A 14548-nucleotide genomic window follows, 5' to 3' on the forward strand; every position below is an offset into this window, starting at 1 on the left:
CAGAAACAGCCGGAATAACCAATGAATACAAAACATTCAACACCAAAGGAATTTTACCAACCCTCTTTATTTTTTTTATTTAAATTTATTTATTTATTTATTTTTAGTTTTCAACTTTCAGTTCTACAAGATTTTGAGTTCCAAATTTTCTCCCCATCCCTTTCCTCTGCCACCCCAAGATAGTGTACATTATGAATGCTCCTTACCCCAATCTGTACTCCCTTTTATACACTCCCTTCTCTTATCCCCTTCCCTTTCTATTTTCCTATAAGGCAGGGTAGATTTCTATACCCCATTGCCTGTATATCTTATTTCCCAGTTGCATCTTTTTCTTCTTTTTCCTTTAGGCAATTGGAGTTGTGACTTGCCCAGGGTCACACAGCTAGTAAGTATCAAGTATTTTGTCTGAGGCCAGATTTGAACTCAGATCCTCCTGACTTCGGGGCTAGTGCTTTATCCACTGCACCACCTAGCTGCCCCCCCAGTTGTATTTCAAAACAATTTTTAGCATTTGTTTTTAAAACTTTAGGTTCCAAATTCTATCCCTTCCTCTCTCCCCACCCACCCTCACTGAGAAGGCAAGCAACTTGACATAAGTTATACATGTGTATATACACTTCCATAGTAGTCATGTGAAAAACTAATTATATTTCCTTTTGTCTTATCCCACCTCCCATTTATTCTATTCTCTCTTTTGGCTCTGTCCCTCCTCAGAAGTGTTTGCTTCTGATTACCCTCTTCCCCAATCTGTCCTCCCTTTTATCATTCCCCCTTCTTATCCCTTTCCCACCTATTTTCCTGTAGGGTAAGATAGATTTCCATACCCAACAGACTGTGTATGTTATTCCCTTCTTAATCCAAATCCAATGAGAATAAGATTCACTCATTCTCTCTCACCTTCCCCACTTCCCCTATACTATAAAAGCTTTTTCCTGTCTGTTTTATGTGAGATATTTTACCCCATTCTAGCTCTCCCTTTCTCCTTTTCCCAGTACAATCCCTCTCACCCCTTAATTTTATTTTTTAGATATCACCACCTTCATCTTCAACTCACTCTGTGCCCTCTATCTATCTATCTATCTATCTATCTATCTATCTATCTATCTATTCTATATATACACATATTTCCCCCTCCAAGTACCATAGTACAAAGACCTCATGAGTTACAAATATCATCTTTCCATGTAAGAATGTAAACAGTTCAACATTAATAATGAGTCCCTTATGATTTCTCTTTCCTGTTTGCTTCTTCATGCTTCTCTTGAGTCTTGTATTTGAAAGTCAAATTTTCAATTCAGCTCTGGTCTTTTCATCAAGAATGCTTGAAAGTCCTCTATTTCACTGAATATCCATTTTTTTCCCTGAAGGATTATACTCAGTTTTGCTGGGTAGGTGATTCTTGGTTGTAATCCCATCTCTTTCATCCTCTGGAATATCATATTCCAAGCCCTTTGGTCCCTTAATGTAGAAGTTGCTAAATCTTGGGTTATCCTGATTGTGTTTCCACAATACTTGAATTGTTTCTTCCTGGCTGCTTGAAATATTTTCTCCTTGACTTGGGAACTATGAAATTTGGCTATAATATTCCTAGGAGTTTTCCTTTGGGGATCTCTTTCAGCAAGAGATCAGTAGATTCTTTCAATTTTTATTTTACCCTCTGGTTCTAGAATACCAAGGCAGTTTTCCTCAATAATTTCTTGAAAGATAATGTCTACGTGCTTTTTTGGACATGGCTTTCAGGTAATCCAATAATTTTAAAATTATCTGACCTGGATCTATTTTCCAGGTCAGTGTTTTTCCAGTGAGATATTTCACATTGTCTTCTATTTTTTTTGTTCTTTTGGTTTTGTTTTACAATTTCTTGATTTCTCATAAAGTCACTAGCTTCCATTTGTTCCATTCTAATTTTTAAGGAATTATTTTCTTCAGTGAGCTTTTGGACTTCCTTTTCCATCTGGCCAATTCTGCTTTTTAAGGCATTCTTCTCCTCATTGGCTGTTTGGACCTCTTTTGTCATTTGGGTTAGTCTATTTTTTAAAGTGTTATTTTCTTCAGTTTTTTGTGTCTCCTTTAGCAAGCTGTTGACTTGTTTTTCATGATTTTCTTGCATCACTCTCATTTCTCTTCCTAGTTTTTCCTCTACTTCTCTTACTTGCTTCTCAAAATCCTTTTTGAGCTCTTCCATGGCCTGGGACTGATTCATATTTTTCTTGGAGGCTTTGGCTGTAGGAGCTTTGACTTTGTTGTCTTCTTCTGGTTGTATGTTTTGATCTTCTTTGTCACCAAGGTAAGATTCTACAATCTGACTTTTTTTTTTGCACTGTTTGCTCATGTTCCCAGCCAATTATATGATTTTTAAACTCTTTGTTAAGGTAGGGTTCTGCTTCCAGTGTGGAGAATGTACTGTCCCAAGCTTTGGGGGTTTTGTGCAGCTGTTTTCAGAGATATCTCTAGGGACCTGTAAGTTTTCCATTTTTCCAAGGTGGTGTGATCAAAGGCAAGAAGTTTTCTTCTTTCCTGGCCTGTCTGTGCTCTGGTCTATGAGTGACCACAATCACTCTTTTCTGTCTTGGAACTGTGAGGAGGATTCCCTATCCATGACCATCACAAACTCCATCACACCAATGCTTCTACTCACCCTAGGATCACCACCCAGAACTGCAACCCAGATCCAAGCACAGGCAAAGCAAGAGAATCCATCCTCAGTGCCAGCAAAGAGATCCCTGCAATCTCCCTCTGATCAGCTACTTGATCCCCGCTCAGTCTATGGGCCAAGAGCTCAGGAAGCAGCCACCACCTCAGGGCTGCACCAGGACTGGGGTTGGACCAAGCTCCTCTTTCACCACAGTCACAGACCTTTCCTATCGACCTTCTAAACTGTCTTTGGCATTTATGGGTTGAGAAGTCTGGAAATAGCCACAGCTTCCCATGATTCAGACCCCTGAGGCCTGCTCCGGATTTGCTGGGCCCCTGTCTTTGCTGGCATGGTCCACACTGAACTTCCCTCCTCTCCCAGCCCATAGCAACAGACCTTTCCTGCTGACCTTCCAGGTTGTCTTGGGCTGGAAATTTGTTTCACTCTGTCTTTTTGTAGGTTTTGCTGCTCTAGAATTTGTTTAGAGCCATTTTTTACAGGTATTTGGAGGGATTTGGGGGACAGCTCAAGCAAGTCCCTGCTTTTACTCTGCCATCTTGGATCCATCTACCTCCACAAACCCTCTTTCATCTACTGGATTTGGAATTAACATGCAGTGGTTCTCAAGACCATTTTATACTCTTTAACTCTCATTTTTTTTTAATATTTTGAGTTACAAACTCTAACTCCCCATTACAAATAATGCTTACTGATGGTTTTAGATAGGTCCTATTTATAATTTTAAGGAAAACTCCATTTATTCCTGTGCTTTTTAGTGTTTTTAATAGGAATGAGTGTTGAATCTTGTCATTCTGCATCTATTGAGATAATCATATGATTTTGTCATTTTTCCTATTGAAATGGTCAATTATACTGATAGTTGTCCTAATATTGAACCAACCTTTTATGATCTTTGTGATATATTGCCGTTATTTCCTTGCTAATATTTTCTTTACAATTTTTGCATCAATATTCATTGGAGAAATTACTCTTTGATTTCTTTCTCTGTTTTTGTTCTTCCTGGTTTAGATATTAATACCTTATTTGTGTTATAAAATGAGTTTGGTAGGACTCCTTCTTTGCCATTTTTCCAAATAGTTTACATAGTATGGGAATTGATTATTCTTTAAAAGTTTGGTAGCATTCACTTGTGAATCTGCCTGGTCATGGGGATTTTTTCTTAGAGAACTTATTGATGACTTCAATTTCTTTTTCTAAGATAGAGTTGTATAAGTATTCTATTTTCTCTTCTGTTATTCTAGACAATTAATATTTTTGTAAATATTTGTCCATTGCTCTTAGATTGTCAGATTTATTTGCATATAATTGGGCAAAATAGATCCTAATCAGTTTCATTTCATCTTCTTTGGTCATGAATTCACCCTTTTCACTTTTTGATACTAGAAATTTGGTTTTCTTCTTTTTGTTAATCAAATTAACCAATGGTTTATCTGTTTTATTGGTTTTTTTTTAAAATAAAACCAACTCTTAGCTTTATTTATTATTTTAATGAGGTTTTAACTTTCAATTTTATTAATCTCTCCTTTGATTTTCAGGATTTCCATTTTGATGTTTAGTTGAGGATTTTAATCTTTTTTCTAGTTTTTTTTTCATTGTATGCCCAATTCATTGATTTACTCTTTCTTTATTACTGTGTTTAAAGATATAAAATTTCCCCTAAATATTGCTTTGACTGCATGTTGTTTAATTGTTGTCGTGCTATTTAAAGAAAGTATTACTTCCATGATTTGTTCTTTGACCCATTCCCCTCTAGAATTAGATTAATATGTTTCTAATTAAATTTTAATTTATATTTCCATGTCCATTTTTTTAGTCAAATTTTTATTGCATTATGGTCTGAGAAAGATATATTTAATATTTCTGCTTTTCTGTATTTGTTTTTGAGGCTTTGATCCCCTAATGATGGTCAGGGTTGGTTTTTTTTACCTGTGTACAGGCCATGTACAGCTGAGAAAATTTTATATTCCTTTCTATTCCCATTCAATTTGCTCCAGAAAGATCCCTTTACACTCTTAAAAATTATTGAAGACTCCCCATGAACTTTTGTTTTGTGGATTATATCTATTGATGTTTACCATAATAAAAATTAAAACTGATAAAATTTTAAAATATTTTTTATTTATTTTTAAATAATAAGCACATTAAATGTTAACATAAATAGCATTTTATTAAAAAAAAATTTCCCAAAAAATAGTGAGAAGGGTGGCACTGTATAACGTGCTTTTGTAAATCTTTTTAATGTCAGTCAGTCAATAAACATTTATTAAGTGCCTATTATGTGCCAAGAACTGTGCTAAATGCTGGGGATACAAAAAAGAGGCAAAAGATAATCTTTACCCTCAAGGGGCTCACAACCTAATGGAAGAGAGAGCAAGCAAACGAATAGATATAAACAAGATATACACAGAATAAATAGTAAACAATTAAGAGAGAGAAAGTACTAGAATTAAGAGAGGTTGGGAAAAGCTTCCAATAGAAGATGGGCTTTTAGGTGAGGCTTGAGGGAAACCAGGAAAGCCAGGAAAGTAGGCAGAGATAAGGAGGAAGAGCATTCCTGGCATGGGAGACAGCCAAATAGGTAGAGCCAAGATATAGAGTGTTTTGCTTGTGGAACAGCAGGCAAGACAGTGTCAATGGATGGAAGAGTACATGGTAGGGAGTAAGGTGTAAGAAGACCAGAAGGATAAGAAGGGACTAGATAATGAAGGGCTTTGAATGCCAAACACAGGATGTCTATTTAACATCTGGCTTAATAGAAGATAACTGGGTTCTCCTATCTGCTTCTACTTTCAACTGGCTGCAATCTTGTTTTGGTTGAAGTATGTGAAAAAACAAAATCCAGCCTCACACAGATGTGTGGTTAGAAAAGGGAGGAGTATATTAATGGACAAATATTATCTTAGTGTTATTAAGAAGACAGTTTCGACTTTGAGGATTCCCAGAGGTCAGTGGACCAAACTTTGAGGACCACTTGTGTAAAGGACAGAGCACTGGACAGTCAGAAAGACCCAGGTTTGAACCCTACTTAAGACATTTTAATAAGTGTATAATAATATTTCAGACACTTTAATGAGCCATATGATCCTGCGCAAATCATTTAACTTCTCTGGGTCTCAGTTTTCTGGTCTATAAAATGAGGGAGTTGTACTAGATGATCATTAAGGTCCTTTTCAACTTGAAATCTTTGATATTGTAATTAATAGAAGCAAAAGTGCCCCTGAGTCTGTTTATCCTTTATTTGTGTATTTGTAAAGGACCATAGCTCTCCTTTACTACTGAGTATGATGCAATATGAAGTAGTGGATAGAAAGAGTTGGACTCAGACTCAGGCAAGTCCTGCCTCTGACACAGGTGTTATCCTGAGCAAGCCATTTAACCTCTCTCTTAGTGCTCCAGACTATACTGCATGGTGCTACCCACATTGATAGACAGGTTCTTTATCCAGGAGTTCTCTTCAACAATGAAATTACAGGTCTTATCCCCATGCAGTAATATAAGCCCCAATGATCCAGAGCCACTCAGGTCAATCTGCAGTCCTGGAAAAGCGAGTAACATCAAAGGTACTCTGCCATGACCTGAATCAAAATGAAAAGCCCCCAGTGGAAATGTCACAGACATGTGTCCTCACTGTCCTTTATTTTAACAAAATTAAATTATAACTTGTTAAGAAATGGGACATTACATCCAATTTTTCCAACATGAATGTTTCACTTTCATTCAGACTCTTCCCAGTAGCATTCTTTTCCTATGATCTTGGCTCCTGAGAGTTATATTTAATATGTTAATTTGGTTTTGGATTTTTTGTGACAAGAATCATCAAACCTCAGAGCTAGAAGGGACCAAAGGACATCTAACCATCCAAAGAATGATTGCTTTCTACAACATCCCTCAAAAGTGGTTATCCAATTTTTGCTTGAAAACATATTGAGTGAGGACATAAACTTTCTAATCTATAATTTGGAAACCAGATCACCTGACTGCTTCCCTCCTTCACAGATGGTTATGATGATTAATAACTAAAGATGGTTATAAAGATTAATAGCTTTTAAAAAATCAAAGCATGATGGTGCACACCTGTCATCCTGCTGCTAGGGGATTCTGAAGCTGTTGAATAGATTGAGTTTAGGAGTTCTGAGTTGCAGTATGACTAAAGCTAATCAAATGTCATCAGTAAATCCAGCACCAATATGGTAGGCCCATAAAAGCAAGGTTCAAACTATCTAAGGAGGGGTGAGCTAACTCAGGTCAGAATCCCAGTAGGTTGAAGTTTCTATGAAGATCAGAGGTGGATTTGAGGGGAGGGAGGAGGAAAATGAGGAAGAAGAAGTGAAGGAAGAGGAGGAAAGAGAGAAGAAGGAGGAGGAAGAGGAGGACTGAAAAGGAAAGAGGAAGCCTGAAGGAGGAGGAGAAGGATGAAGAGGAGGAAGAAATATTAATAGCAACAGCTCACATCTATATAGTGTTTCCAGGTTTATTCCACTTTCCCCACAACTCTGTGAAAGTGCTAACCCAATTGTTATTATTCCGATTTTGAAGATGAGAAAACTGGGGTTTGGAGAGGTGAAGTGACTTACCCAGCATCACAAAATGTAGTGAATATCAGAGTTGGGAGTATCAAGCAGGTCTTTTTGCCTCTAAGTTCAGTGGTCTTGACATGAAACAAATGCCTAAAATGAAATAACATGAGAAATTGATGTGGAGAAGTAGGATGACATAGTGGATAGAGAGATGACCTCAAAGTCAGCAACATCTGAATTTGAGTCCTGCTTCCAGCACACACTGTCTGTGACCCTGTGACCACTTATGCTTTCGATGCCTGTAGGCATCTCTTTAAGGTATAGATAGGTTCAACCATTTGGAAGAGCATTCTGAAATTATGCCCAAAGACTTATTAAAGTGCCTATGCCCTTTGACTCAGCAATACCACTACTAGGTCTATTTCCAAAGATGATTAGGGAAAAAGGAAAAGAATATATATTCTAAAATGTTTATAGCAGCTCTCTTTGTGGTGGAAAAGAACTAGAAATTGCAGGGATGCTCATCAATTGGGGAATGGTTGAATAAGTTGTGGCATAGGATTGTGATGGAATAGTACTACTGTGCTATAAGAAATCATAAGTTCAACGATCTTAGAAAAACATGGAAAGACAAGAAATAATGAAAAGCAAATTGAGCAGAACCAAGAGAACATTGTATACAGTAACAGCAATACTGTTTTAAGAGTGACTTTGAGCAAGTAAGTCATTTTGACTATTATAAATACCCAAATTAACTATAAAGAACACATGAAAGGGGCAGCTAGGTGGTGCAGTGGATAGAGCACTGGCACTAAAGTCAGGAGGACCTGAGTTCAAATCCGGCCTCAGACTAAACACTTGACACTTATTAGCTGTGTGACCCTGGGCAAGTCACTTAACCCGAATTGCTTAAAAAAGCAAAAAAAAAAAAAAAGAACACATGAAGAAAGATGCTACCTGTATCTAGAGAAAAGAGCTGATAAATAGAAGTTATGTATAGAATGATCTTACATATGCATACTATTTGTGTCTAGTGGTAGCCATCTTGGGGGGGAGGGGGAAAGGGAGGGAATTTACATGATAGCTTTATTACATATTTAAAAGGAATGGCAAGTTCTACATAATAGATTTGTAGCTTCATGTGCAATTTTCATTATGCCATGTTACGGAAATGCTTGTTTTACTCCATAAATTAAATAATTAATTAGATGTATATATACACATACATATGTATATGAACATATATACATATTTAACATGAAAGAAGCTCAGTGAATACATGGAGAAGGAAATGGCAAACCACTCCAGTACTGCTGCCAAGAAAACCCCAAAATGGGGTCACAAAGAGTCAGACACGACTGAAACAACTGAACAACAGCAACAACGACAAAGAATACAAGGCTTTGTGCTCATCCATTCTTTGTCATTCTCTTCACTCATCCAAGCTGAGCACAAAAGAAACACAACTACAGAAGAATCTAAGACTCAGGACATGGAATCTAATATGCTAAGAAAAATCATTCAACTCTTGGTCCCTTGGTATTCCCCGCATCACCATCCTCCAAGGACGCAGGCACAGTATATACAAAGCTGGGACTTAGAGCCCACAAAACCTTTCACCTCAATTCAGAGTGTTTCAGGAGAGGATGGTAGAAATGAAAGTCTCACATCTGTGCACAAGTTGTAATTCTTAAGGTGGTAAGACAAAATCCTACATGCACAAATCCCCAATTTCTCACACAAGATTGCTTCTTACTAAAATCCTTCCCACCCCCAACCCCCAAGGAATCTTTCTCTTGCCCCAGAACAGTCTTTGCCTCTGCTCCCATGGAGTACTCTGTGCACATATTGTCTTCCCCAGTAAAGTCATCAAGAGCACAGCCTATTTCATTCTCGTCTTTGTATATCTATTACCCAGTCTGTTAGTCAGTCAACAATCATTTATTAATGTTTACTATATGCTAGGCACTGCGCTAAGTTCCAAGGATACAAATTCAAACAAGAAAACAGTCCCTGCACTCGAGGAACTTACATTCTAAAAGGGGAACACAACGCATAGACGTCTGGGGAGTCAAAATCAGATCCAGAAAAGGAAACGAAGACTGCCCTGGCTTGGGACCTTCCACAAATTGAAGGTTCAGGGAAGAACTCACCAATAGGAAAAGGGGGCCAAAGTGTGAGGAAGCAAATGAGGCATGGTCATAAGAGTAGGCAGCGTAGTGGAGAGAAGACAACTTATAAAAGCTCCTAGCTGTTGGATGCAGCTCTTAAATGTTCTGGCACATTTTAGGTGCTTAATTAATGTTTATTGACTGATAGATTCAATTACTATACATAAAGTAGCATTTCTCTACATCTGGACCTGGGATGGTCTACCATGGGGGGTGTTCTGCCAACAAAAATGACATATTGGACGACAATGGGACATCTATCTATATGGTGACCCAGGTTTATCATGGGAAGAGGACCAGTGACTCATAGTACCCTAACCCTTTGTCTTACAGGCAGTGTTCACTTATGCTATATTCAATGTTTCCATTTCATGTTTCCAAGATTGTAAGACCTCAGAGCAGATGCAATAAAGTACCATGAAGAAAGACACAGATGGGTTTAGCTACCTCTTTGTTTCAAAAGTAAACCCTGCTTCTTGCCAGAGAGTTCTAATCAGAAAGTCAAATTTGCTTGGAAGCTCCCCCAGGATTGGATCCCATCTGTACTAAGGTCCCCAGGAATCTGCCTATTTGAATTCTGACTCCTCTGGGCTTCCAGCAAGTTTCAGAAGGACCCAGGAGACAAGGTTAAGACAAGATGACTCCATCTCACAGAACTCTTAGCCCCACTTCCAGCTTTCAGAGGGTAAAAGGTAGATCTCTTTTTAATGGGCAGATCTGCTGGAAGGCTTCTATTTAGAAGCCTAAAGTAACTCTGACACCGTGTTTGAGCCAGTGCTACCCAGTAATACGTAAGTGAACCTCAAAAATAGTAATATTAATAATTAATACCAAGATATGAAAGGCATAAGACTTGTTATTTTATAGCTAAAGGTCTCTTATAGCTATATAGTTCTCTCAACTGACAGGATTCCATAGAAAAGCCACAAACACCCTTGTACCCAGGTTACATTTAGGGGGGGGGGCATCACTGCTGACTTCCATTCCTACTGGCTGCTGATTCAGCCTTTGTTGGAGGTGGGGGTAGACCTGGGGCATGAAAGCAACACAAATACCTATGGTACTTTCAAAACTTTCAAAACCTACAGTTTTTATAGATTTTTTTTCACTAACCAGGGTTATGACTTTTCTCTAACCAACCCTTTTTTTCTCTTTCCTTGTCCTCCCAAATATTTCAGCAAATCATACATTCCTCATGAGGTCATCCTATTCATCTTGATCATGAGAAATGGTTTTGTTTTTTAAAAGTACCCAAGAGTATACCTCAGGTTAAGCATTTTACATGTGCATATAACTGAAGCATCTATTTATTTAATCAGTGTGATGAAGGAACAACAGTTTGAAACCCCTTCGGGTTTCCTGAGGCAGGTAGAGGTTAAATGACTTGCCCAGAGTCACACAGCTAATATACATCATAGGCAAGATTTTAACTGAGTTCTTCTCAGCTAGGTGGCACAGTGGAAAGAGCGGCAGGCCTGATGTTCAAATCCAGCCTCAGACACTTACTAGCCGTGTGACCCTGGGAAAGTCACTTAATCTTGTTTGCCTCAGTTTCCTCATCTGCAAAATGAGCTGGAGAAGGAAATGGCAAGCCACTCCATTGTCTTTGCCAAGAAAACCCCAAAATAGGGTCAAGAAGACTCAGACATGACTAAAACAACTCAATAACAATCGGATAATCATTTGAATAATTGAATTAAATAATCCTCTTGAATAATCAATAATAATAAATGCCTCTACCTTATTTATATATAAACCACTTATGGAAGAGGAATGATTCTTATATCCAAAAAGAGGGGGTGGGGTCATTTCCTGCTTGGGACAGCTAGGTGGCAACATAGTGCACAGAGCCTCAGGTCAGGAAAACCTAAGTTCAAATCTGGCCTCAGATACTTACTGGCTGTGTGATCTGGGCCATATAACTTAACCTCTGTCTTCCCCTGTTTCCTAGACTGGGTTGGGGATGATGATAGCATCTATCTCCCAGAGTTGTGTGAGGATCCAATGAGCTATGTAAAGCATTTAGCACAGTGCCTGGCATGTAATAGATACTAAATGATGCTTATTCCCTTTTCCTTTCCCCTAACTCAGATATTAGTCAAATGCCAGAAATCTTTATAAATATGAAGCAAATAGTTAAGCCTTAAAAGGTGCTCAGCATTGTGAAGCTTTCATACTCTGGCAATGTTTCTTACCTGGCAATGTTTACATATTTCCATTCTTTCTTACCTCTTTCACTATCCATTGATCTCATTGTTAAGTCATTCCCTGAATAGGTTCTTTCATGCTTTAACATATATTTTCCTGTCCCATTCCATAAGATATTTATGACCTTTATCACTTTTCTCCACTGTGCACATTTTAGAGACTATGTAAAAAAAATAAAAATGATAATAGCTAACATTTATATCACACTATATGTCATTCTATAAGGGCAGAAAAATGTGTAGATGTATAAATATATTAGAACAATAAAAAAAGAAGCATTTATATAACTCTGAGGTTTGCAAACATTTTTACTAAAATAGCTAGCATTTATATAATACTTCAAAGTTTACAAAGTATTTTATGTGAGCGAGCTCAATTGATCCTCACAACTCTGAGAGGTAGGCACTATTATTATAGCCATTTTACAGATAAGGAAACTGAGACTATGAAAGGTTAAATGATCTAACTGGGATCATACAGCTAGTAGTAAGTGGTAGAACCCAAACTCAGCTCTTCCAGGCTCCAAGTCCAGCACTCTATCCACTGTACCATCGAGCTAAAATAAATAAATAAGAAGAAGGCAATTGGATGTAAAGGAGGCATCATCAGCTAGGGAAGCAGAAAATGCTTTGGGTAGGAGATGGCATTTCAGCTGAGCTTATAGAGAAACTGTGGCTTGGAAGAGGCAGAGGGGAGGAGAACCCGCATTCCATGGATGGGGACAGGCTTTGCAAACAGAAATGACAAATGGAATGTCCTGTGCTAGGAACTGCAACAAGACTTTTTTTTTGGGGGGGGGCTGGCCATGAGTACATTCAGGGAAGTAATGTATAGTAAGACTGGAAATATAGGTTGGAGCCAAACTGTGAAGGAGTTTAAACTGCAAATAAAAGGATTTGTATTTGATCCAAAAAGTAATCAGAAACTACTGGAGTGTAGAGAGCAGGTGAGTGACATAGTCAATCCCATGCTTTAGGAATATCGTTTTATCAACTTCGTGGAAGGGAAAGATAAAGAGGCTGGTAGAGCAATTAGAAAGTCCCTTCATGTGACCTCTTTTTATAATTGGTGTCACCTCACTCGGTCAGCTTAAGCCCTAATGGCTCATAGTGAGTGTAAATAGCAATTGTTTCTGTTTTGACCAGAAACCCTGAGGGTCTTCCCCTCTCAGATTGATTTTTTTTCACTGGGTAAAAGATCCCATTTTTTACCTCATTTCTTACCTAGCTTTAATCACTGAATGGGTGTTGCCTCAGAAAAACTGGGACCTGGGAAAGACCTTAGCTTAAAAAGGCCAAGATCAGGGGCAGCTAGGTGGCAGGGTGGATGGAGCTCTGGCCTTGGAGTCAGGAGGATGTAAGTTCAAATCCAGTCTTAGACACATGACACTTACTAGTTGTGTGACTCTGGGCAAGTCACTTAACTCTGATTGCCTCACCAAACAAACAAAAAGGCCAAGATCTCCCACTACATCTAGGGCCATCTCCAGTCATCCTGGTCTATATCTTGCCACTAAACCCAGATGGCTCCAGAGGACACCTGATCCTGTGCAGTTCTTGTCCATACTCTGTCTGCATCCACAGAAGGAATCTACCCAATGTTCTGGAGGATTTACTACAGGTTTTTTTTAATATTGCCAGCTTATCTTCCATATGTAGTAAATTTTTTAAGTATATTTCTCACTTCCCTGGGATTCTGAAAAATGAAGTACTTTTGAACTTTAACCATCCTTTTTAATCCTATGATCCTGTTTTGAGCAGAATTTACTTGCCTAGCACATGGTTCCCACTCTTGAAAGGCAAATGGGCCCTTTGAGATTTCTTTAAAGAACAAAAACATTCTCTCCCTCCACAAACTTTTTTGTGTGGGTGGGTGTTCTATATTTGTAATGCAAATGAGACCCCAATGTGTGTGGAGCTCCCAAAAAGGAATTAGACATTAAGATTTGATTAAATATCAACCTTTTATCTTGCCATAAAATCAAGGAATCATAGGTAAGTCCCTAGGAAGGAACATATGGCCCAGAGCTCCAGAAGCTCTAAGCTTACATGGATTGTGTCTAGCCCCGGGCATTGACCAAAGTAATCTCTTTAGCCCATTTTGTTCTCACCTAGAGTTTACTCTGCTAAATTTTCAATTCTGCTTATGTCTAGATTTTCATCAATGCGGATATCAAGGTCTCTATCTCCTGTACAAGCATTCAAGGTAATACATACATGTTAGTGAACAGTCTTTATTTTACTCCACAGAAAGTGCAGAAAGAAGAAAAGATTCACAGGAACATATAAACTGATATAAAAATAATACATAAAGAATTCACAGTAATTTATAAACTTCTCTCAGAAAGAAATGGAACTTAGGGTTATGAATGGGGCAATATATTCAAGTAAGAACTTCTTTATAGTTCTTAGAAGAACTGCTACCTTGTAGTTTAGACCCTTCTCCTTCAAGAGGGTAAACATACTTTGGAGCTTCTAAACAGTCTTGCCATTAGATCTACAATGTCTAAATCAATAATGGTAATACAAAGGGTATCATGGTGCCAATCTCTTGGCACCTCATATCCTAGCTTTAGTTCTTTGCCTATAAGGGTCATATAGGCAATACTCTTCTTTCCCCAAGAGGCACACTGCTCAGGAACCAGATCAAATTATCTAAATGTGCTCTTTCAATGTTAACTATTATAATAATACGTTGTTAGAAATTCTCACTCCTGGGATTACTTGTAAAGCAACCACTAGGCTAGCACTGCTGTAGAAGTCTCCCTCCTCTGACTAGATATGTAGATTATAGAAGTATTACATTTCTTCAGAAATCAAGATCTTTCATCTTCTACACAAGAGTTTGGGGTTTAGGCCAATTGTCCATGAACTCTCCTTTCAGGCAACATGGGAAAACCCATGTTGGCCTCTGCCATTTGCTTCTGCAGGAAATTTGCCGCCATGTCTTGACCTTAGAAAATTCACTGTCAAGAATTGTCTTCTCGAATGAGCCAA

At 38.1% G+C, this 14548-nt stretch overlaps 1 protein-coding gene across 2 annotated transcripts in view; it reads right to left on the reverse strand.

The window, feature by feature from the left end:
- Positions 1–6749: 6749 nt before the first annotated feature.
- Positions 6750–14548, reverse strand: part of LOC110201862 (C-reactive protein-like) — a 132477-nt gene continuing 124678 nt past the window's right edge. The window contains exon 4 of one of the 2 annotated variants that reach the window (XR_013487280.1): positions 6750–7323. The gene's annotated coding sequence lies outside the window, so the exon portion shown is untranslated. The remainder of the gene's footprint in view (positions 7324–14548) is intronic. The other variant, XR_013487278.1, reaches the window with a different exon arrangement.

The sequence above is a fragment of the Phascolarctos cinereus genome, unplaced genomic scaffold (assembly GCF_003287225.1).
Source record: "Phascolarctos cinereus isolate Bilbo 61053 unplaced genomic scaffold, phaCin_HiC Scaffold_5;HRSCAF=322, whole genome shotgun sequence".
In the NCBI taxonomy this organism is placed as follows: domain Eukaryota; kingdom Metazoa; phylum Chordata; class Mammalia; order Diprotodontia; family Phascolarctidae; genus Phascolarctos; species Phascolarctos cinereus.